The sequence below is a fragment of the Xylocopa sonorina genome, chromosome 4 (assembly GCF_050948175.1).
Source record: "Xylocopa sonorina isolate GNS202 chromosome 4, iyXylSono1_principal, whole genome shotgun sequence".
In the NCBI taxonomy this organism is placed as follows: Eukaryota; Metazoa; Arthropoda; class Insecta; order Hymenoptera; family Apidae; genus Xylocopa; species Xylocopa sonorina.
In genome coordinates, this window is record NC_135196.1 from 15,223,171 (window position 1) to 15,237,819 (window position 14,649).

Consider the following 14,649-nt stretch of genomic DNA (forward strand, 5'->3'; position numbering starts at 1 on the left):
AACAATAACGTATCTACCTCCGGTCCCCGCCGGTTCGCCTCTCTCGCCTCTCGCCTCGCCTCGCCTCGCCTCGACTTGCCTTTCCTCTTCCGCCCCTCCGACCCTTTCACCTCCGCCACGCCGTTCAAACGAACGTAACCAACGCCAACCAAATAAAACTAAAGGTAACCCAGTTATTTTCTGTTTGCGCTGCCCGATGATTCCCCCAGATATGATGGCTGCTCTCGGGGCCCCCTCGTTGGTAATGCCGGCACGCGTGTATCATCGTGCATATAAATCAGTCGACGAGGATCAGATAGGATTTCAGAAATATGTATAAAATACACGGCGATATTAAAAAACAAAAGGAGGCAAGCAAGGCCGCGAAGGATGAAGAGGGGGACAGGTCGGCAAGGGGCAAAGAGAAGATCCGGTGATTGGTGGCCACGATTCAACCGGCGATACAACTTGTTTACGCGAATTTCGAGCTAATTTATACCCGTGCCGCGCGAGACCCACTCGAGTCGGCCGTACGAACGCCGTGCGATCGAACGTGCTCCGATTCACGCCGGTCAACCTTTCCACCGATTTCTACCCTATCGTTAAAGGTGGAACGATATACACGCGCGGTATACATCTCTGTATCTATATCTCCGTAGAAGCGAAGAAAGCTAGAAGAGAGAGAGCACGAAAGAAAGAAAGTAGCGGAAGAGGTGGCGGTGTAGAGGTAGAGGTAGAGGTAGAGGTAGAGGAGAAGGAGGTGGTGGTGGGAGCACTCGATTCATCAAGGAGTCGACGGCACGTAATTTAAGACTGCTTTTAACTCTTGGGTGTCGCAATTTATGTGAGCTTCTTACAAAAGAATGGCGCTCTTCTCGCTCCCGTACACACCACCGCTAACCCCCGGACCAGCATCGCCCTCTCCCCTTTCCGTCACGGTGGCTCGTATCACCGCCAACACCACCACCGCCCACCCCCTCGAGCCTAGCTTCCAACACCGTACACCGTCGCTGCCGGTCGTTGGAACCTTCCGCGATCGAATTTCGTTCGATTCGCGACTACCGCGAAATAACCGGAAATTAATCGAGCATATTTCTTGCCAGTCGTATGCATAATTAATACCGTAGTAGTTGGAAGAGGCACCCCGTGCGTGGATGGATCAAGAGAAGATTCCGTCCGCCCTTTCCGCGTTCGCTCGGCAGTCGGTAGCCGTTAGAGACGCCCCCCTGCTTCTCTCCGTCTCTGGACGTTATCAAATTATCGTTTGTTTACACCTAAGCCTTGAATTAATGATTAGGGCCGCCCTTCCTTCGCGCAACGTGATGCGGCAAATCTTAAAGCCTATCGCCCGAATAGTCTATACAAGGTGGTGTGACTTGGCGCGCGTCGCGTACCTCGCGCGCTTTCTTACCTCTCGGTCGCTCGACTCGATTTTCCAACGAAATTCGACTCTCGCTCCGACGAGCAGCCGATCGATCGGGCAACGCTGACCGGGTCGGAACTCGGACCGGACGGGGACCTCGGCTCGTCTCGTCTCGTCTCGTCTCGGTCGAGTCACGGGCTGACGAGCCCGTCACCCGTTACATTCTTCGAACTACACACGGGCCCGGTGGCCAGAATATATCCCCTTAATTATCCTCTGTGTGCATTCTGAGTGTGAACTCTCCATTAATCATAGAAGAAGAGAAGGGTAGGTTGCCGTCGCTATAGCCAGACCGATTTTAATTCAGACTGGCCGCTCCATATGTATTCTACGGGGCCCACGAGATCATTAGTAACGTTAGGTGGACACCTCCGAGTCGTTCTTCATTCTGACGATGCCACTGGCTCGGGGAATCGCGCTCCGATCCGCGTCGTCATTGGCGACCGACACCGTATCCGCGTCCTCTTCCTTCGGTGTTTCGCGTTGTAAGAAACCAGCAAATTCCCGGTCGATCGGTGAAGAATTCACGCGAACCCGACCACACGCGGTTGCCCCGAAGGCAGCGGGTGTCGTCGATACATCCTCGTCGATACGGACACGTGTTGCCCAACACCTTTCGCCCCTCCGGCTTCGGCTCGTAAACATACAATGCGGCCCCGGCTACGCACGCGATATTATACGCGCTCCGGTCACGCCGCGCGTTGCTATCAACCCGTGACGGCGGTATTCGCACCGCCGCGTCACTTTTCGAAAACATTCTTTCTTCTCGAGTATATCAGAATTCCACCGTTTCCCGATTCCTCCGAGCCCTTTTCAAAGCCCGCCCACGCGTAAAGAAGCTCCCAAGGACGATCGAAGGTTATTACGCGTCTGCCGCTCGGAATCTATATAATCGATTCTGATTGCATTGAAGCCCAGTAGTGGTGGCGTTGATTGGTGCATTCATAAATATCCATTAGCGGACAATGTCGCGGTAATGATCGGACCTGCGGGGTACGCCTCGGCAACTAAAGGGCTCCGGTAGCATCTCTGGTAGCGTTCGTAGACGAGAAACAAGATTACGACGATCCTAGCACGCCATTCGTCTACATCTCCTCCTTGTTCCTTCCTTCCTTCCTTCCTTCCTTCCTTCCTCCCTTCCTCCCCTCCTTACGTCCTTCCTTCCTTCCTTCCTTCCTCCCACCCACCTTACCTTCTTTTTCTTCCTTCGACTGGTTGGAATACCTGTCGGATGAACGCATTCGATCTCTCGGCTGTATGCGTATCGGTTGACCTTCGATCGAAACTGGTCACGAAGGATCCAAGGCTACCCTCCTCGGGGAGCCATCATCGACGAGGGAATCGTTCCGAAAACAGTCGCGTCTCTCACGACTGATAGAAATCGAAAGAAAAAATATTTTCCTCCGATCAAAAGTACGATTCGATCGGATTTCTTTCAGCTCCACTTGACGAGAACCAGTTCAGTTCCCTTTCCTTTACTCGTTTCTCGCATCGACAGATTCTCCCCCAGAGGAGAAATACGCGCGCACACTCGCACCAGCGGGGCGAAAAAGTCGCCTGACAATGCCGAGCTACATACCTGTTGAACGTACGGACAGGTGACACCCCACGTCCTTTTTATTCCTTGTATCCGTTGCGTCGTATTTTTTCGCTCGGAAAGTTTGATTTCTCGTGGAGCGTGGCCCACAATAAAATACTAGCCCGGCTCCCACGCCGATCACCAGCCAACCGAGGCCGGATTACTTTCATAAATTTCTCTACCGCTGCTACCATCGCCACCACCACCACCACCAACGCTATTTCCACGCAAAGAATGCTCGATCGCGCGGCATCTCGTCAGCCGTGAAGAAAGAAGAAAGAAGGAAAGAAAGAAAGGAACGAAAAGACAGATTAACGGTGGCGTTCGATTCGAGAGATTTCCGGGGATTTTCCGTCGAAGGACGGGTGTATAATAAATTAAGTAGAATCGATCGAGCCTGCTTTTCCAAACTTTCACCAGATTAGCATCACGTCGGGCAGCTATAATTTGTGGGCAGCCCCCGCTGCGAGAGCCCCCGAGCAGCTCGGCGACGGGGTGTTTCTAGCCTTTCGGCCGGATACGTCGCGGCGGGCCGCACCCTCGTCAATATCGATATACACCCACCTTGGCGTCACGTTCCGGAGAAAAGCGAGCGGTAACTTCTCACGGGCGAAATCGGTTCGTTCGCCGCGGACGAAATTAAAATCCTGTCAGAATAATAATACCGTGTTAATCTCCCGTTCAGAATTGGACGTTCTCGATTACACGCGTGCTCGATCCCTAGCGTCCCTCGCGTCCCTCGCCACCCTCGGGCCAGCCTCTAGCGTCTCGCGCAACGGCCGTTCCGACGATTCCTCTTCGATTTTTAGCTGCTACGAGGTCTCTGGAACGTAGATACGATTTCGCTTCGTTCGCTCGGATTCGGTTCGCAAACGATAACTGTCGGATAACCCCTCTGCTGTCAATTTTCTCCTCTCTCGAACTTTTAAACAAGATTTAACTAATTTTCGGATAGTTTAATATCTTACGTATCGCCCTCTCTCGACTTGGCCAGGCGGCGGACGAGTTAAGTCGGAACGGGTGATCTCGCCGCGCGCCGTCGACGTAGCTGGAGGTGGAGCAGGAGATGGAAAGACGGGGACCGGAGTGGATGAGCCTGGAAGCGAAGTGGGCTGACTGACGTGTAAAGACACCTCCACGTCCCGAAGAATTTAACTAATTATAATATGGGATAAACGGTTTATTCCCGGCTGGCAACCTACTCGGCAACGACGATACCGATACCAACGCCGCTACTACTGACACACCTACACGTAGATGCATACGTACCTCTATACTCCTCTCTCGCCTCGAATCCCCGCCACCGGCTTGGCACACGTCACAGAAGTTAGCGACTCGGGGCACCGGGCCATGATTAGGCCAGATTACCGAGCTTGAACTTTGATCGTCTCGCGAAGGGCGACGCGATCCTTTTCCTCTCGTTTCTCCCTCGTCCTCCCCGCGAGACGATTTCTCCCAGCTTATCGAACTTGGGTTCGAAACGGGGCGTTTCGTTCGAAGCGGAGGCGCGCGTATCGTTGAAGAATCCGTCTGTAATCGAAGGTATTATTCTCGCGCGGGCTATTCGAATACCGTAAAAGCCAATACCGGGGAAGTGCGAGTGGGCTGCGGAGAGGGGTGCGTTTAAAGTAATGGCGTTTCCACCGGAGATGCTATAAATTTATCCGCTATAACTTGTACTTTAACGCGGCTATCCCCGGTATAGCGTATATTTCTACGTACGCGCATAGGCGAGTAGTAAAAGCGTCGCGGGAGACAAAGCGTTTGGTGGAAAATTGAAATCGTCCATCCGCGCGAGAGAGGACGGACGGCGAGCACGGAAGGGTGAGCGCGAGCGAATTGGTGGTTCGGGTGTGTTCCCTGGGAGGCGGCCGTGGCACGAGGATACGCGCGGAGTCGCGCATCGAGACCGTGGCCGAGGGAGCGGACGACGCGAGCGGTCCGAGGCGCGCGGTAACGTAATGGACGTCATTAGCCAAGCGTAGATTATAGGGCGGCGTGCAGTAACGATCGCTTCTTATAGGGCGCACCGTGCCACAGCGACAGCCACGGAGAAGAGGGGGCCCACACCGCGTGGTCGGAGCCTCGTTCCTACGCGGTGGTGTCGCGACTCGCGTTATCGGACGCTTACCTCCGTCCTATCCTAATATCTCTCCGTCCTACGTCGCTCGTACGTCGATGGTGCGTGACCGAGCACCTCTGCTTACGCGAAATTAATCGCGCATTAATCGCGCGGCAACAGCTTGGCGCGGAGCCAGCTTGGTGCATCTGCCGGCTTGCTTCGTAAAAACGTTACCCGTTCCGGACGATATAAATCGGCAACTTGACTTTTTACATTTTTATTTTCCCTTCGATGCCTTTCAAAGAGGGTGGTCGACGCGAACCTCGATGCTTTTCGATGAGTCGATGCGTGATTAGAGGGTGATATCGCGCTTTGAGGCCCGTCTTTTGCTCCTTACCCTCTTCCACCCTCTTCCACCCTCTTCTCCTTCTTCTTCTTCGTCGTCGTCGTCGTCGTCGTCGTCGTCGTCGTCGTCCTCCTCATCCTTGTCCTCGTCTTCGTCACTACTCCGCCGGCAATAATTACAAGCGCGCGGCTTCGGGAGGAGCTCTTTGAGCTTATCGATTTCCTGGAATTAATAATTGCACGGCAAACCACTCCCGTCCCTAACACTGCGGCCCGTTCACTGCGGTTAATCGGGCTGATCTTTCGTCTTTCAGAGCTCCCCCGCTTACGGCATTAATCTATCGTATCGTAGAAAAAGTAGACGGACGATTTCACCCGAAGAGGCAGCTCTTTAACGACAGAGGGACGAATGGGTTCGGTCCGGTCTCGATCCGAAAGACCGAACAAACTTTCCGACGAAAGTATCTGCGAAAGTAGCCGGACAGAGATGAAGAAAGAGAGACGAAACCATAGGAGGAGGCTGGCCCCAAGCTCGTGGGGCAAGTGTTCGTATAGGCAACAAACGTATCGATATCCGTGCAACGATATCGCGTGTTCACCATCGAAATCGATAAATAACCAACGCTCGGGCATAAATCGTGACTTCGCTCCTTATAAATCCGACTCTGGACACCGGGACAGACAGTTCCACGCGCTACCCGCCGGATTTTACTAATTTTCTGTCGCGCAGCTCCTCGCCAGACTCCTCGCGTCGCGAAGCCAGATAAAAGAAGGGACGACCGAGCTTCGCAGCTTTCTCCTTTTACATTTTTATCCTTTCTCCTCTCTTCTCTTCTTTATCCGCGCTTCTACACCTCTACACCTCCTTCTCATCCTTCCAGCTCTGTAGTTTTCGAGACACCACGTGTGTGCGCAGCTCGTAGACGGAGAGAGAGAGAGAGAGAGAGAGTGGGTGCACCGTGGCAATATATTTCTGGCATCCGTTCCTCCTTCGCCTCGTTCATCCATTCATAATATGCATACGCTTTTGTTGTCGCGTCCCTATGTTGGGTCCGTTTTTGTTGGCCCATTAGAGGCCCACGTATCAATTTTTCTTGTAGCTCGGATGCCACCGCCGCGTTGCACCCGTCGAAAATTGACGCGACGCGACGCGACGCGACGCGACGCGACGCGACGCGACGCGAACATTTTTATCTCTCTTGCAGTTCGTTTCGAAACTATTGTTACGATTATTAAACGAGTAAACAAATGATTATCAACGATACGAGGGAATAAATAATGGCGCACAGACGCTAGACAGACCACGCGCATACTGTGATTTAAATCCTGCTGGCTAATAGAAACCGGTATTCCCAGCCGGTCCAGACACGTTTCATCGCGCATAAATTAGAATAAAACAAGAACCGCGCGAAACGTTGATAAATAATTGAAAATGGGAGGACGAGATCCTGAAAGAAGGTGAATCGATCGTGGAAAGGTAACTAACGCGGGTCGTCGCAAAGGATCGTAAAGCATCGATAGGTGGCCGTGGTAGTAGGCGTCGCGATGGTACGCGACGGGTCGTCTCGTAAAATAAATCGGTGACATCGTCGAAGGCTGGTCGGGCGATTTGTGTGACGGACAAGCGAGTTGGTCGAATGGTACGGTCGCCGCGAGTTTCGCCTGGTATACGCGCGTCTATACGAAGAAGACATCAAGACGTCCCCCGTATCGGCGGCGTAATCATTTGTCAGGAGTTTCAGGTCGCGCGGCTGGAGGTCTCTCTACTTCTGATCGACCCGCTGATTGACTTATTGTCCGCGCGGATCGCGGACGCTCGACAACAGGTCGACGCGGGACCGCGGCTACCGCGCGTACATGGATCGATACCAAATCGGTTCCCCTCCTCCCTTCCGTGAGACAAAACCGGTCGATGATGGCCTATGATGGTATATGCCTATCGGACGGAGCAGCTAAGCCATAATTCAAGAAAAACCCCCAGTCGAGAGCAGGGCACGGTGTACCGTGGTACCGCGTCAACCCATTGTCCAAACGCGGGTGTGGTTTGTCGTTGTTGGAGCAACCAACGCGTAGGATGATCTCTACCTGGGCCATACCTTGCCCCACTCCCTCTCTCTCTCTCTCTCTCTCTCTCTCTTTCTAATGCTAATATCGTCTCCGAAATTGTACGAAGGCGAGACGCGTCTGGTCCGGTGAATTTTGCGACCATAAATCCATTAGCCACGCTCGGGAAGAGGCTCTCGCTTTGACAATGGCGAGAGGCTGGCTGACGGCCGTTAAACTTTCCGTTGGACGTTTACACGCGAAAACTTTCTAACGAACTTAAAATTGACACGTCGCGTCTACGCACTCGTAGATTCGTAGGTCGTTCGTCGAACGGATAGAAGGGAAATACGTACGAGGTACCGGGTCAGAGACACGACGACGGGACGCGGTCATTACCAGGGTTATCTTTAATAAAAATTACTTGCCCGCGAGATCTGGATCAGATAATTGGCCGGATTATCGCCGGGTTTATTTACCAAGACCGTTTCGACCCGTACGACTTTGTTCCACGAAAAAGAAGAGCTAGGCTTTTCGAGCAGCTTTCACAAAGGCTCTCGCGACTGTCATCATCTTTATTAAGTACGCAGTACCTTTCAGCCCGAGCTGGATCTCCAACTCTCTTCATCGGTCGTTCCGCTTAATCGGGTCCCAAAATCTACCGTCCAACGAGAATTACCCAAATCATCGTTCCTCGAAAGCAGCCACCAAAAACGTGCCCGTAAACTTTTCTTCTTCTCTCTCCCTCCCTCCCTCTCTCTCGCTCTCCTTTCCTCCTTCTCTCGACTCGTACACCGGAACGGGGACGTTGGTTTCTGCATTTATGGGAGACGTGCTGCTGCTGCTGCTGCTGCTGCTGCCGCCGCCGCCGCCGCCGCCGCCGCCGCCACCGTCGAACGACACTGATAGATATACTTAGGTACCGCCTGAATCGCCCGTATCAATCTTTTCAACGGGCAATTGAAATTGACATCGACACAGAAATGTACCAATAATAATAACGCATAGATGGATACGCATCAAGTCGAAGCTCGCGCACCCGCATGGGTGCCACCGGCGATTCAGCTCGATTTCTACGGTTAACTTCTGCTCCGCGTTTAAATACCGTCATCCTATAAATTCTGAAATATTAATCGCGTAACCTTTCCCCTTCGCATCCACCCCACCCTCGCTCGACTCTGGCTGTGCACTATTCGACGATTTATTACCGTTTAGACGGGAAAGCCGGTCGAAGGGAGTCGTTCCAGTTCTCTTCGAGATGAATACGGGAAGAAACGAAAGGTAGTAAATTCGAAAAGTTACCGATTCAAAGCCGGGCACGGGAATTAGGTATGCTATACGAGAGCTTCGATTCGTTCGTAACGAGAACGCGTAATAATCGAGTGATGTAACCCGACGCGGGGAGATTTCGCGAGCGAAATGCCGGAAAAATGGCAGGTTCGCGCTGAGATCGATCAGATATTTCGATCACGAGCGAAGGCGAACCGGTACCGGGCACATCAAAAACCGATCGCGCGGGACTCCGAGACGCATCATAATTATCATGGAGCTCCGTTTGCGCGGGAGGAATACGAAAGAGCCGACCACCTCTCTCTCTCTCTCTCTCTCTCCTCTCTCCGTTTCTCCGTTTCTCCGGTGGTATCAGGCATTTCTATTTACGGCCATGGGCTCCCGGGGCCACGAGTTATGATATTGTTTCGGCTGCTTCTCGGAATCTACGCGATCGGTGACTCGGATAAACCCAGAAAGGGAGAGAAAAAGAGAGAGGGAGCGAAATCTGCCTGCCTCCGCAACCCTATCTCGGTGCTTTCTGTACCTTCCGACCGGTTGGCCCGTGGACGGAGGGAGGAGCGGAGCCGGACGGGGGTACACTTTTATTTCTTCATCAACCAACGCTCAACTTGCCTACCTTTTATGATCGCCTGACTGCTTCATCGGTTCACCAACTTTTCGAACGCCGTGCCCGCAGTCAGCCCGTTCCCGATTTCATGCTTCTCTTTTCTCTCTTTCCTTTTCTTTTCATTTCTCTCCCTCTCTCTCGCTTTATTGTTGTTCTTGTCGTCGTCGTTGTTGTTGTTGTTGTTGTTGTTGCTGTTGTTGTCGTTATCGTTGTCGTCGTCGTCGTCGCCGTCATCGTCGTCGCGGAACAAATTTTTCTTTGTGTCCACGAAACGGTTGGATCTCGCCAAACTGACGTTCTTTCCGGGCAAATCGCGAACCAGTGAATCGTGAACGCTTTCTTTCTTAATTTTACTCGTCAATTGTCTTTCGTTCTTTTCCTTCTGAAATTCAACGATAGTAATATCTCGATAGTAGTTAAAGAGAGAAGAAACTGGCAGCATCCAGAGGAACCAGCCAGCGGCAAAACGAAGCAACGACGACGCGCACACGTGTTCGACACGATTATTATTCCGCGGCCGTGCCTGCCCGGTGACTTATGTTAATGTTGTAATTATATCATCCTAATCTACCGAGTCGCCGCGTATACATAGCCTACGTGTCCGCATCCTATCAAATACCCATCTTGAAAACTGCTATACGTGCCAGAATGCAAACCGCACGGTTGTCGCGAGTAGTTTGCCTCGCGGTTCTCCGAATCTCACCGACACGTTTTCGTTTCGTCTTCGTTAAAAGTATCGTTTGTTCGTAAAACGGGAACATTCGAGATATCAAAAACCGATCGGTTCGACGCGCAGCCGAAGGAATTGAGGCCACGGAGAGGGGACTCCGATGGTGAGAGGCAAAGTTTCGGAGAGTTACACTAGGTTAGTTATGGCAGCGACAGACCCGGCACGCGGTTACACAAGTATTCGAATGGCTGTCGGCCCTTGTAAGACGTCAAAAAGTCAAAGGGAAACCACTAAAATCAGTTAGGGATCTCAACTATGCGTGAAAGTAAGAGGGGACAGGGACGTCGAACGGACTCTGACGAAGGGAAGGGAAGGTAAGGGAAAGGAAAGGAAAGGAAAGGAAAGGAAAGGAAAGGAAGGGGACTAGGAGATCAGACGAAACGATCGGGAGAGTTTATGGAAATTTTTCCCTTCGGAAAGGACCGTTACCCGCGTTTCGCCTATTTCCGTGCACGACCGCTTATTATTGGCTACATTTTCTACCGTCCCCGAGACAATAGTTTGTCGTCGTTTACGACATCCCGGCCGCAGTTACGCGTACATATATCTCGTTTCGAGAATTATTACCCGGGAATGCGCGTCCTTTAGGTCCTTTAGCTTCTGTGGATCGTGAAATACGTCCCGTCCCGTCCCGTCCCGTCCCGTCCCGTCGCTTTCCCAACGCGCCAACGAAATTTTCCGCATCTTTAAATATTATAATTTTCAACCGAAAGTTTAAGTTCCGTAAGGTGGAGAGAGGGACGATAGGAGCAAAGAGCAGGTTGGACTAGGAGGAGGCCGCGAACGGAAAAGATGAGCTGGGGCGGCGAGGTTGAACATTTCGTGAAACAAGGAAAAATGCGACTCGGCAGAGGCACGACCGTGCAGCATTTTTGTCTTTACAAAATTATGTATTCCGCAGGCCTTCGCCATATCTCTCAAAGCATAACAAGTTCCCTCTGTGCGCGTCCCTCCCTTCTTCCAGAGTCGCGACACCCCCAACCCCCGTCGCTCCGTTCCGACCGCTATTCTCATTCCTGGCATGCACGCACACGTATAGAGAGACGGTCGCCCGCGGATCCGCGTCCATCGACATTTTCTTCGACCAGCGGCTACCGAAATCGAATCTACGCCGGGAAGGGGGATCCTCGACCGTGGGATAGTTCGAGGCTTTGATTTCCTCGCCAGCCTCGCTACCTGGTTATTAATCCCTTCTACGTTTCTTCTTAAGTTTCCTCGGTCTAAATCGACTCTCCGGTGATGTTTGCGCTTCTGTTTGGACTGCTGTTAACTTGGTTAGGATCAAAGGAGGTTCGTTCGAGAGATGTTTTCTTTTTCTCTTTTTATCTCCACCGGATAATACAGCTAGCCGAGCTGCTCCTCCGTTCGAAACGTTCGATTTCGAGGAGGCGACGCGACCCTCGTAACGGTATCCACGGGAGGAGGCAGCGCAGAGTCTCGGCGGTAAAGATTTCGACTCTCGATCGTCCGAGATGTTCGAGGAATTCGACCGTCGACTGGCGTATACCAGGACGCGGCGATGGGGCTATGGCGATGGCTGTGGCGATGGCGATGGTGGCGATGCCGTAGGACCGTTAGACGCCGTTGTTGACGAGCAACTGTTTGGACATTACGCCTCGCTTCTCTGTAATCGGAGCGATCTCGCGCGGGCAGTGTTCCCTTCCTTAAGGGGGTTGAGGGGCGGGTGCTCGTGCGGCTGCTCGTGCGGCGATCCATTACACCTTCCACGGCGTATCTTCTCGCAGCATCTAAGACAGAAGAAGTCCCCGAAGAAGGCGAGCCGGTGAAACGGCGCCGGTGGGGGTGGGTAAGTTTAACTACAGCCCTTCGTGTGAAACGAGGAGACTGGCCAGCGACGTTGACGGATTCCCATCGCGAACTCCTACGGCGATCGATCATTCCGCTTACTCCGAACGAACGCGACGTTCTCCTAATTATCCGTTGATTGGCGTTTCGAGCAAATTTAAATACAAGATCGGGACGAGATCGGATACTCGCGGTAACTCGAATCGGCGTACGTGTACGCGAGACTCGCGAGGGTGGAGCCAGTCGTTGCCGTGGAGCCAGTTGAACATTCTCGGACAACCGCTAATTGGAAAATCAGTTAGTTCGGGCTCTACGCTCGGAGAACAGATCGGCGAATCTGATCGCGTCGTCGCGGCACCTCCTTTTTCTCGTTCGCTGTGAGAAAACGTTCAATTAGCCGCGGATGAGAATCGACAGGACGCCTGAAATGACCGACATAAAATCTTGGACGAATTACCGTGTTTTCAGCCAGTCTATCCAGTCGTAGAGTCTGTCCGCTATCGATTGAGAGATCGCGGTGAATCAGGGGAGCCGATTTAAGGTCATACCCGGAATTCTTCACCGAATCTGCTTCTCTCTCTCTCTCTCTCTCGGTTCCGATCGAGAGAGAGAGAGAGAGACTGGTCGACGTTAACGATCGTCGGTGGTAGGACACCGCGCAGGGATACAGGGGGCACGAGAGACGAACTCCCCGCTCCTCGACCCGGGGATAATTTTAATTTAAACAAATGGTCAAGAAGGCGGCATCTTTGTCCGCGTCTTGTATTATTTATGTCCGACTACTCGCGTGCACGTGCGCGCCGCTGTGTCATCGGGGCGGCGGGAACGGGTGCGTTGCCTCGTGTCGTGTCAATGTTTTCTTGAACCCACCAGGTATACACGTACGTGTACGTTCGCGTACAACCACGCGAAAACTGAGCACAGGTATACACCACGCCGCGGCTTCCTCCTCTATCGCTCCGTCATCTCTCGGTCGTCCTCTGGCCCTTTTGCTCTGATTTATGCGATCGCGACTAGCAGATGCCTCCTCCGCTCATTAACGACCCACTCTCTCTCTCTCTCTCTCTCTCTCTCTCTCTCTCTCTCCCCCTCTCGCCAAAGTGGAAGAAATTTTTCAAGACGAAAGTCCGTGTATCAGGCTAAAGCGAAACGAGAGACGAGAGTCGAGAGACGAGACCGTTCGACATTCCCCAGCCGTTGCGTTCCGTATCGGCAGACGCGGCGGATCTGGAGGGACTTTGATGAGTCAGAGCTACCGTCGGAGCTGTTCTGCTAATTTTTCAATTTATTCCTCCAATTACGCCGGGTACGCGATACCCCGACAATTGGCTGTTATTAGTTTCGAAACGCGACGTTCAGGACGAATTCGCAGTTTATCGTTCAAGAATCGTTCGCGAGGAGGAAAGTAAAAAGCGAACAGGAAGAGGTGAGAGAATAGAATAGCTGAAATCACGCGGTGGTTCGGAGCAAGAGCCAGCCAGCCAGCCAACCAGCCAGCCAGCCATCCAACCAGCTAGCCAGCCAGCCAGCAAGGGGGAAAGAAAGAAATAAAGGAAGAAAGAAAGAAAGAGAGAGAGAACGTGTGCGGTGTCCGCGGCGTCCGCGCTAGGCCCTTTGATCTTAGCCGCTCTCCTCGCTTTTGCTCCGTTCTATCGACAGTTGGTATATTTACGGGTGATCGTTTCGATCGAAATAGTCGTATTTCGAATTTCGACAAGTTTTCGCGTCTACCTAACTTTTACCTGTGATGTGGAAATAGCGTTGGATTTATGGGCTATTAATATCGGTAACGGCACGGGTACGTGGACACAGACGTACGTGTCTATTAATAGGAGCCGGCGAAATAGTAGCGTGCACCGCAGTTAACGCACCCACCGCGCTCGAGAGTGATAAAGTTGGCTGTCGCTCGCACTCTATCATGTTGTTAAGGCCGAAGGTGCGACATTTCTGCGGCTGCTCTCCGAAACGTTACTCTAAAATAATCCCTCGGTGGCCCGAGAGAGAGAGAGAGAAGAGAACTTCCGTCTCTTCGCGGAAACTTTGATCGGCGAACGAACGATAGACGCGCGCCTAGCAGAGAACAAAGAACGTCGATCGACCGCGGCCCTGTTATTCTCGCCTCGCGTATACGTGCATACGTACCCCTCTGCCGGGTCAGGTTAAAGGGGTTCCCGAGGACTTTTCATTTAAGAAGAAGGGCTATCCCGCCCAGGCCCTGTCTTTCGCTCCGAAAGAATCCAGATCCGATCGTATTACCGGTAATACGGCGTGCAGTACTACACGCGGTATCCCGTGTCGATTCCTCGCTCGCTGACTATATACCGGTCTATACCGAGAAAATAGTAAATAGAAGAAAAAGAAAGATGGTGGAAGGCCTCTCCCTTTCGTTGATTAATCGATATTTCTGAAAACGCCCACGGGACCCGAGCTCATCTCTTTCTCGGTCGTCTCGGGAGACCCTCGGTAGGGACTCGGACGCGGTGCGGCGACGCGAATCGTACTGTTACGAATACGATCCGTTAATGACCGAATTAATTTTTCCACGCGACGACTCGTCGGAAAAAAGACGGGTTACGGAGGAACAGCAGAGGACGGAGCGCGTTATTAATTAACTTGGTAGACCATAAATAAAACTCGGACCGCCCCTAACCACCCCCTTCCCCTTAAATATATAAATGTCTCCGCGCGATGCGTTATGTTAATTGGGGCGTTGTCTCCTACCATTCGCACGCACCTACCTATCTCCGCACCGACTAACCGAGTACTCTACCGTCTCTCTATT

General features: G+C 52.4%; 1 protein-coding gene across 1 annotated transcript in view; it reads right to left on the reverse strand.

Moving 5' to 3' along the window:
• The window catches only part of Brm (ATP-dependent helicase brm), a 254,808-nt gene extending 241,934 nt beyond the window's left edge, over positions 1-12,874 (reverse strand). The window contains exon 1 of the mRNA XM_076894079.1: positions 12,863-12,874. The gene's annotated coding sequence lies outside the window, so the exon portion shown is untranslated. The remainder of the gene's footprint in view (positions 1-12,862) is intronic.
• Positions 12,875-14,649: the final 1,775 nt, after the last annotated feature.